Source organism: Populus euphratica, unplaced genomic scaffold (genome assembly GCF_000495115.2).
Source record: "Populus euphratica unplaced genomic scaffold, PopEup_1.0 scaffold1131.1, whole genome shotgun sequence".
Taxonomy (NCBI): domain Eukaryota; kingdom Viridiplantae; phylum Streptophyta; class Magnoliopsida; order Malpighiales; family Salicaceae; genus Populus; species Populus euphratica.
Window position 1 is genome coordinate 1 of NW_011500983.1, and position 9595 is coordinate 9595.

Below are 9595 nucleotides of genomic sequence, written 5' to 3' on the forward strand. Positions count from 1 at the left end.
TTTCAACCATAATAAAGAGGGAGGAGAAAAATATTTCAAGGGGATGTAATTTTTTCAAAAAAGAGAGGAAGACACACAAAAAAAAGACCTTACTCTAAACCCTCTCTAGAGGAGTTGCAGCCCCCTCTCTTCTTTTAACAAAATAGCCACCCCCTGACTTTAAAAAGAAAAACAGAGTGAGGAGAGAGTAAAAAACAGAGAGAAGAGATAAAAAACAAAAGGAGAAGAAAGTAGAGAGAGACGCAAAGAAAGAGTGAAGAAAAGATCGAGAGAACCTGCATAAGGCTGAGTCGAAAGACATGAAAAACAAGGCCAAAAAGCAAAGGCTTTTCCATCTATTTGAACATCATCTTCTGCATTCAAACAAGTAAGATCTGCAGGTTAGTTTTCTAGTTTTTTTTCTTCTTTGCTATATTCAAACATGACATTTGTTATTTTTTCCTGTTCCAAACCTGTTCCTTCCTTTTTCTCTGGATATTCTCTAGATTTTTTTGTTCATTTTAAAGTTATGTTTCTTTTATTATTCTCTTGCTACGAGGAACCATGAGCTTTAAAGGCTTTCATTATCTTTCTCTTTCTTTGTCTGAGTGTCTCTTTGCCTTAGGATGTAGTATAGTTTGAGCTTGGCTCCTAAATAAAGCTCTATCTTGAAAGTGAAACACGAGGGAAGTCGCTTTAGAGTCAAGGCGGTCTTTTAATAGATTTTCGGTTCATGTTTTCATTTTGATTGTTTTTTTCTAAAAAAAAACTAGCTGGCTATTGGTTTGTGTTTATAGTTCTGTATTTGCTTCAGCATAAAGGTGTTGCTCAAGTCGTTTCTTTTTGCATGAGACTAACGAGTGTGGCAGTATTAAAGATCATAAAAAAGGATGGGTGTTGAGTCATTGTCACTGTTATAGGTTTTGGTTTTCAGAATTGTGGTTTTCTTGTGCATACAGACTTGTTTTTTTTTTTTAGTTATAAGATTTGGGTTTAAATGGGGACTGAATCTTGTGAGTAAAGTTTGGCTTTGGAAAATTTAATTTTTATATAGATATATCAATGTTTTGGGCCTTTTGCAAATTTTGGAATGGATATGTATGGCTGCTTTTTTTCTTTTTTGTGAAAACAAATATAAAAAAATGTTTTTGCATATTGCATACGGCTAATACCCTAACATTTTTTGAATGTTTTTTTATACAAAAAATATTAGAAGTTTAGAAAATGTGTTTTTGCATGGATTTCTTAAACAAAAAAAAAAAAAATATTTTCTTGCATTTCTGGATTTTACAACATGTTTGTAAAACTGCAAAGGATATTGACCAATATTCCAAAAAATATAAAAATCTTATTTTGGGGGAATTAATCTATTATTCACTACTAATGTTTGGATAAAGAAATCCTTAAAGGATGAATATCCAAAATATTATTAGGAATAATTTGTTATTATTCACTGTTAATATTTGGATAAAAAAACCCTGAGTGGTAAATGTCGCACCCTCGTGGGCGGAGCGCGCTGTCGCGGCGACCATCGATTGATTTCAAGGTCTTTTAGTTTTATTATTTTGTATAAAAGGAAGTCATCACCGAGTATTATGGTCACTAGGAAACCTAACTAGTTTTTCAGAGATTTTAAGATAAGGTACTGGTTGTGTAAAAGAAAGGTGTTAGCACCCCTAGTACGCCCTACCTAAGGTAATCTACTTTATGTTTGGTTTGTCTTATAATTGTTATGGTGTTGGTGTTTTCTAATCCCATCAGTTTTTCTCGGTTTAATTTTAACTAAATTTATTAATAAAGAAATCCAAGAAGATTTGATGTGCTTTACAAGCTCATTTTTCCCTTGGTATTTCAAAAGTTTGCGACTCGTAAATCGCAAGGAGGATGGACAAAAATTAGAAATCTAGAGTGCTGTAAAAAATTTAGTTTTTTTGTCTTAGTGTTTTATACTCTCACAACTCGTAAACCATGGAGTAAAAAAAATTGAAATATCCTCGATTATAATCAAGGCTTCTTTCAAGGATGTGTGCGGATTTATTATTCCTAGAAAATTATTTTGGATATTTACCACTCCGGGTTTCTTTATCTAAATATTAACAGTGAATAATAACAAATTATTCCCAATAATATTTTGGATATTCATCCTTTAAGGATTTCTTTATCCAAACATTAACAGTGAATAATAGATGAATTCCCCAAAATAAGATTTTTATATTTTTTGGAATATTGGCCAATATCCTTTGGAGTTTTACAAACATGTTGTAAAATCCAGAAATGCAAGAAAACAAATTTTTTTGTGTTTAAAAAATCCATACAAAAACACATTTTTCAAAAACTTCCAATATTTTTTGTATATAAAAAAAAAATTCAAAACATGTTAGGATATTGGCCGTATGCAACACACAATAAAATATTTTTATTTGATCAAAACGCAAGCATCACATTAATCACAAATAAAGACAACAAGTCATCACATATATTTCAAACATCATAAGATCTAAACAGTTCAGCTAAAACAAAGCAAGAGGAAAATAAAAAAAAGAAAGTCCTCTAAAGCCAAATCTCATCAAATAGAATTCGATGGATTAACTCACTTAGAACCTAAACATAGCCTAACCTATCATTTTCAATAGAAGAGAATAAATCCATATACACAGGAAAGCCACGGCTCTAAACCTCATCCTATAGCAGAAATCGTGACTCACACTACCCCCCCTTTTTTAATCTCAGGCAACAATGCTTGTTTCGTGCAAAAGAAAAAAAAACTTTGAACACCGTGCCTTTACATTATGTATATGAAAGACTATAAGTACCTACCAATGGCCAGCGACCTCTCTTTCCAAAGAACAGAAGTGAACACGTGAACCAACACCTGCCAAACGACTCCCCCAATACAAAGGAAACCCCTCTCACGTTTTTCCTTTATGGATAAAACTAAATAATTGTGGAAGACGTTCCTATTGAGAGAGGAGGGGAAGGATGATGAAAGCCCCTCGAGGCTAATGGTCCTCCGTAGCAACAAACAGAAAATATGCAACTCTAATATAAATGACATCTCTAACTCAAAGCCATTAGATTAAAAGCAAACAAGTACATATAATTTTTGTGTCCAGGTAGAGACCGAATTAATCCAAAGCAAAGGAAAAGAGAGAGAGAGAGAGAAAAAGGTTGGAACCAAACAGACAAAAGATACCAGGTTTGAATATAGCTAGGAAGAAAAAAAAGTTGAAACTTGTACCTACTGCTTGCTAAAATGAAGTGTAAATCAACGAGTAGTTCCAGCCTTTTCTTTGCCTCTGATTACCCAAAGAAAAGGCTTCCTCTTGTGCTGTTAGGAGCTTTTCCAAATTTTACAGTTTTGTAAACTCCTTTTCGACGAGATAGGGTAGACTATAGTGAATCTCCTCTCTCTATCTCGATCTCTTTGTTTTTTTTTTTTGTAATAATACTCTCAGCCTGACCCTCTCCTTTTGTGTCTCTGCTCTTTCCTTTTTTTCTCTTTTTTCTCTTCAACTGTCAACCTTCCCAAGCTCATAGTAACACTTTACTCCAGCAGGCGTAAGAAGAGAAAAGAACGTGAGGGTCCCTAAAGTTCTCGTAGCTGATGCACTAGGGAAGAAACACCTGTAGATCCTATTTTGCAGGAAATGAAACAAAAGACCAAGAAACAGCTCACGCGTGCCTCCCGACGGACGAAAACAATGATGCTGAATCTGTGATCTGCTGGTGGAGTCTGTTCTCTTGCTCTTTCTTGTTTTTCCTATGGCTTGCCTCTCTTTTTCTCCTTTTTTTTCCACAATGATGAAGGGATGTTTGGGAATCAAAGGCTCTATGGATCAAAGAATGAAACCCCTCTGTTCCCTTGTTACCTGCGTTTCTACTAACTCCTTGCCTCATGTTTTTTTTGTTTCTTTTTTTTTACTTTTCTCTTTGTTTTTTTTTCTTATTTTTCTCTCCTTTACTACTCTTTTTTTCTATTCTCCCCTCTCTTTTTTCTCTCCGTCGCCCTAGGTCATTAGAGGGGCTTAATTATAGTCTAACATATCTCTATTTAGGAAGGATTCAATACATTAATTCTAGGACGCAAATCCCTGCTGATTTGTAGTAAAAAAAACACAAAAGGAAACTTATATATCATGATTTTGATGTCTGATTTCTTTCCTGTTTTTTAAAGGATGGTGTGACTTCTTTCTATCCTTCCATAGGGCCAGCTGCTCCCTTTGAATGAGGCAAGAAAACATGGTTGCAACTCCAAAAATCGAGCATAATGATAAAGGAAAAACAGCAGGAATTTGCAGCAAAAAAAAGAAAGAAATCAGATGGAGGGTGCAAGAAAGAAATCAGATGGGGGAGGGGTTGTTCTCAAAATGACAAATCATAAAAATGAGATCAAAATGTGATTAACTCCCCCTATTTTCCTTTTCTGATGAGTGCAAAATGTGATCAGCTCCTCTATTTTCCTTTTTTGATCAAGTCTCTGTTCTTCAATTTCTTCATCCGGCAAAATTTCTTTCTAATTTTATCTTCAATCAACTTCCTTATTTTAGCACCTTTTCGATTTGGTTCTTGGTCCAAAAAAGATTCAAATTGGCCTACAATTGGTCTTCAAACTTTAAGCATCTTGCAATTATGTCCCTAAAAACTTGGGCAAAAATCCTTCTTACGGTAGAAATTCCTACTTTCATGCTAGATATTCAAATGGGTATATCTTGAGCTTTTGATATCGAAATCAAGTGATTCAAAAGCCCAAATTCATCTACACATCTAGGACTAAAACTTTGATGAAGAAATCAAAGTGAGATAAAATCTTTTTACATAACAGAATCTAGTAGTGATTTGGTTAGTTGAAAGGGATCTCTAAGTTTAACTTAAAAACTAACGAATATCAAGAATCTTGATATGACTGAGAGTATGAACTAAGAACAAAAATCATAAAAACTAGGTCAAAATAGAGTTTTTTTTAGTGCAAACTCGGGTCAATATCCTTCTCACGATAGAATTCTCTACTTTCATGTTAGATATTCAAACGGGAACATCTTGAGCCTCTGATATTGAAATCAAGTGATTCAAAAGCTAAAATTCATCTAAGCATGTAGGACTACAACTTTGATGAAGGAATCGAAGTGAGATAAAATATTTTTACAGAATAGAATCTAGCAGTGATTTGGTTGGTCGAAAAGAATCTCCGGGTCTAACTCAAAAACTAACGAATGTCGAGAATCCTGATATGACTGAGAGTATGAACTAAGAACAAAAATCACAAAAACTAAGATAAAAATAGAAAAAAAAATTAGTGCAGACTCGGGTCAATATCCTTCTCGTGATAGAATTTTAGTCCCAGCGATTTATGAGTTGCGAACTCTTAAAATGCTAAGGGAAAAATGAGATTTTGAAGCACGTGAAATCTCCTTGGATTTCTATCTTAATAAATTTAGTTTGAATCAAACCTAGGAAAATAGATGACATTTTAAAAAATAACAACACCATAGCAATTATAAGGCAAACCAAACACCAAGCAACTTACCTTAGGTATGGCGTACTAGGGGTGCTAATACCTTCCCTTTACGCAACAAGTCTCTTGCCTTAGAATCTCTGAAAGACTAGTTAGGATTCCTAGTAACCATAATACTAGGTGGCGTCTCTCTTATTCACAAAAAGACCCTAAAATCAATCAAGGATCATTGCGATGCCACGCTCCGCTCACGTGAGGGCGACAGGATGACGACTCTACTGGGGAGCTTAGGACTAAGCTTGATATTTGTTTTTTTATTATGAATTTTGTGGAACCACTTGGTTAATCAAAAAGTGGAAAGATTTGGTCAAAGCTTTTGTGGAGCAGTATAAATTCAACATGGAGGTAGCCTAGGCAGGTCAAGCTTGTTAGTCATGGAGAAGGTTAACAAAGAAACTGTAAGAGAATACGCTTTAAGATGGCGTGAAAAAGCATCCCATGTGCAACCTTCTTTATTAGAAAAAGAAATGGTCACTCTGTTTTCCAACATGTTTAAATCTCTTTACTTTGAACACTTAATGGGTAGTTTAGCTCAGCATTTCTACGATGCTGTAACTATTGCTGAGAGGATAGAACAAGCAATAAGAATGGGGAGAATGTTAGAGCCTAATAAGAAGAAAGACTTTACTAGGAAAAAGAAGGATTATGAGGTGAACAATGTGGAAGGAGGGTATAAGGATAAGAAGAAAAATTACCATCATTATAACTTCCAAATACCTACCCAACAAGTTGCAAGTGTAAACTTCACTAAACCTCTCCCTACCAACCAACAAAACCAACCAAATGACCAACAAAGTAACCAGATTGTTAATCCTCCAAGAAGGAATTTTCAAAGAACCCAAGAACGATTTCCACCATTATCACTTCCCTTGGGAGAAATGTACTTGAAGTTGTTGAGTATTGGGCAAGTGGCCCATGTTCCCTTAACCCCACTACAACCTCCATACCCAAATTGGTATAAGCCTGATATGACATGTGAGTATCTTATTGGCATTGTTGGGCATAACACTAAAAGCTGTAACGCATTTAAAAACAAGCTTCTATAATTGATAAAAGCTGGATGGATAACTTTTGATGATGCATCGAATGTGAATTCCAACCCTTTACCCAATCATGCTACAAGCAGTGGAGGGGTGAATGTTGTAGGAATAGAGGGTAAGAAGGAAAGAACTTTGAAGGTTTCCATAGAAAAACTGTATGGTATGATGGTACAATCTGGATATTTATCTAAGTTTGAACCAGTAATGAATGGAAATAATTACTGTAAGTTTCATGGTAAGGTGGGACATCACATTGATGATTGTGAAGAATTTCACCAAGAAGTGAAAAAGGATGCTGATTTTCGGCATGATACGGATAGAAAGTAAAGAAGAAAGTAGTGAAGTTGGGATGAGAGGTTGTCAGGAGAAAAAAAGAGAGGTATGTAGACTCCAACCAACTATAGGTGGTCCACCAAAACTAATCCTAACCAAGCCTGTATGCACCAATAGTGGAAGTTATGGCACAATGCCTTATAATTATGGGTATACTTTCAACATTAAGAATCCTACTCTTATCTTCCATACTGAAATTGGTGGTTTAACTCGAAGTGGTTGGTGTTTTACACTAGAAGAATTAAAGAGGTAAAGGAAAGCTAAAGGAAAAGAAACAGTTGATGCTTTTAAAGATATGGAAGTGAACAAACCCATAAGTGAAGATGAGTCTAATGAATTTCTGAAGTTGATGAAGCATAATGAGTATAGTGTGGTAGATCAGTTAAAGAAAACTCCTGCTAGAATCTCTTTAATGTCACTTATCTTGAGTTTTGAGTTACACCGTAAAGCATTGCAAAAGGTGTTGAATGAAGCATATGTGCCACATGATATTACTCAGGATACAATGGAGCATTTAGTGGGAAGAATTCAAGCCTCCAATTACTTATACTTCATTGAAGATGAGCTAGACCCGGAAGGGATTGGGCATAACAAGCCTTTGTATATCACTATGAAATATAAGGACTGTCTGATCGACAAAGTGCTTGTGGATAATGGTTCAGCTTTAAATGTGCTACCAAGACATATACTAGATGAGATGTCAATTGATGCTACTCATATGAGGCCAAGTACTATGACAGCTAGAGTATATGATGGTTCCCTTAGACAGGTGATAGGTGATAGGGACCATTAATATTAAATTGTTTGTAGGACCTCAGATGTTTTTGATAACCCTACAAATGATGGATATCCATCCTTCGTATAACATGTTATTAGGAAGGCCATGGATACACGCCTCTAGGGCTGTGACATCATCTCTACACCAATGTCTGAAGTACATTATCAATGGTACTCTAGTGAAAGTTAAGGCAGAAGAAACCTTGTCCATGATAAGGAATGCGGTAGTCCCTTATATTGAAGTAGAAGATTACAAAAATGGAAATCTCTATGCCTTTGAGATTGTGAACACCAAATGGGTACCGGAGAATACGGTGTTGAGAAGACCAGTTATTTCTAATACTGCTAGAATGATAACTAAATGCCTTTTGAAACATGGGCTACCATTCCAGAATGATCCAATTGCTGAAAATCTTAAAAGAGTCAACATGATAAAAATTAAGGTCGCTGATCAGAGGTTTGAGCTTGGATTCAAGCTTAAGAAAGACGATCACAAGAGAGCTGCTAGGATAAAGCGAGAAAGAAGGTTGGCTAAAATAAAAGGAAGGAAGCTAGAGGAAGAAGACATTGTAATCCCACCTATCCATGTTTCTTTTCCAAAGTCAGCATATGTGATGAAACTTGAAAACATGAAGGAAGTCTTGGGACAGAAACTTGCTAGCATGGATATCAACAATGTAGAGGAAGGTGAAAGGAAAGGTTGGAACTATGATGATGAGCAAAAAACAACAAAAGAAGATGAATTATTACCTCAATTAATTGTCCACTCTCTAGAAGAGGCTCCAACCAGTGCCTTTATGCGAAAGCTTTCAGTTAAAGAAGTATTCCAGAATTGGGAGATTGAAAAAGCCCCAGTTATTTTTAAGAAGAATTCTAAAAGTGAATCCTCCATAAATCCACAAACATATTGCATTGAAAATGAATGGCCAAACTTTGATAAGGATGAGATTGCAATGGATGAAGAGGAATGGGATGAAGAGTTTGCTAGATGGATAAAACAGTCAAAACATGCTTGGAAACCTACAAAGGAAGAATTAGAGGTGATAAATATAGGCACTGAGCAAGATAAAAGAGAGTTAAGGATCGAAACTCTGATTACTATAGAAGAAAGATGCAGTTTAACCTCACTACTACAAGAGTATATTGATGTGTTTTCCTGGTCTTATGCAGATATGTCTGGTTTAGACATTGATATTGTAGTATACAGATTGCCTTTGATCGAAGGATGTAAACCTGTTAAGTAGAAATTAAGAAGAACTCGCCCGGATATTATGCTCAAGGTTAAGGCAGAGATAGAGACGCAGTGGGATGCTGGTTTTCTAGAAGTTATTAAATACCCTCAATGGGTATCTAATATAGTGGTAGTACCAAAAAAGGATGACAAAATCAGAGTATGTGTAGATTTTAGGGATCTAAACAAAACTAGTCTAAAGGATGATTTTCCTTTGCCTCACATAGATGTCCTGGTAGACAATGCTGCTATAAGTTCAACTTACTTCTTCATGGATGGATTCTCCAGTTATAACCAGATTAAAATGGTTGAAGAAAATAAAGAAAAGACCATTTTTGTCACACCATGGGGAACAGTTTGCTACAAAGTGATGCCATTCGGGTTAAAGAATGCTGGAGCCACATATTAGAGGGCAATGGTGACACTTTTCCATGATATGATACATAAAGAGATTGAACTGTATGTGGATGATATGATTGCCAAGTCTAAGAATGAAGAAAATCATGTTCAAGTTTTAAGAAAATTATTTGAAAGACTAAGAAAGTATCAGTTGAAGCTGAATCCTTCAAAATGCTCATTTGGGGTAAAGTCTGGAAAGTTGCTAGGATTTGTGATAAGTAATAAAGGAATAGAGGTCGATCCTGATAAAGTGAAAGCAATTGAGGCTATGACAGTTCCTAAAACCGAGAAAGAAGTAAGAGGCTTCTTAGGACGTTTGAATTA

The 9595-nt window shown here is 35.3% G+C and overlaps 1 pseudogene; it reads left to right on the top strand.

Annotated features, from left to right (window-relative positions):
• The first annotated feature begins 7159 nt into the window (after positions 1-7159).
• LOC105116967 (uncharacterized) lies at positions 7160-9281 on the top strand (annotated as a pseudogene).
• Positions 9282-9595: the final 314 nt, after the last annotated feature.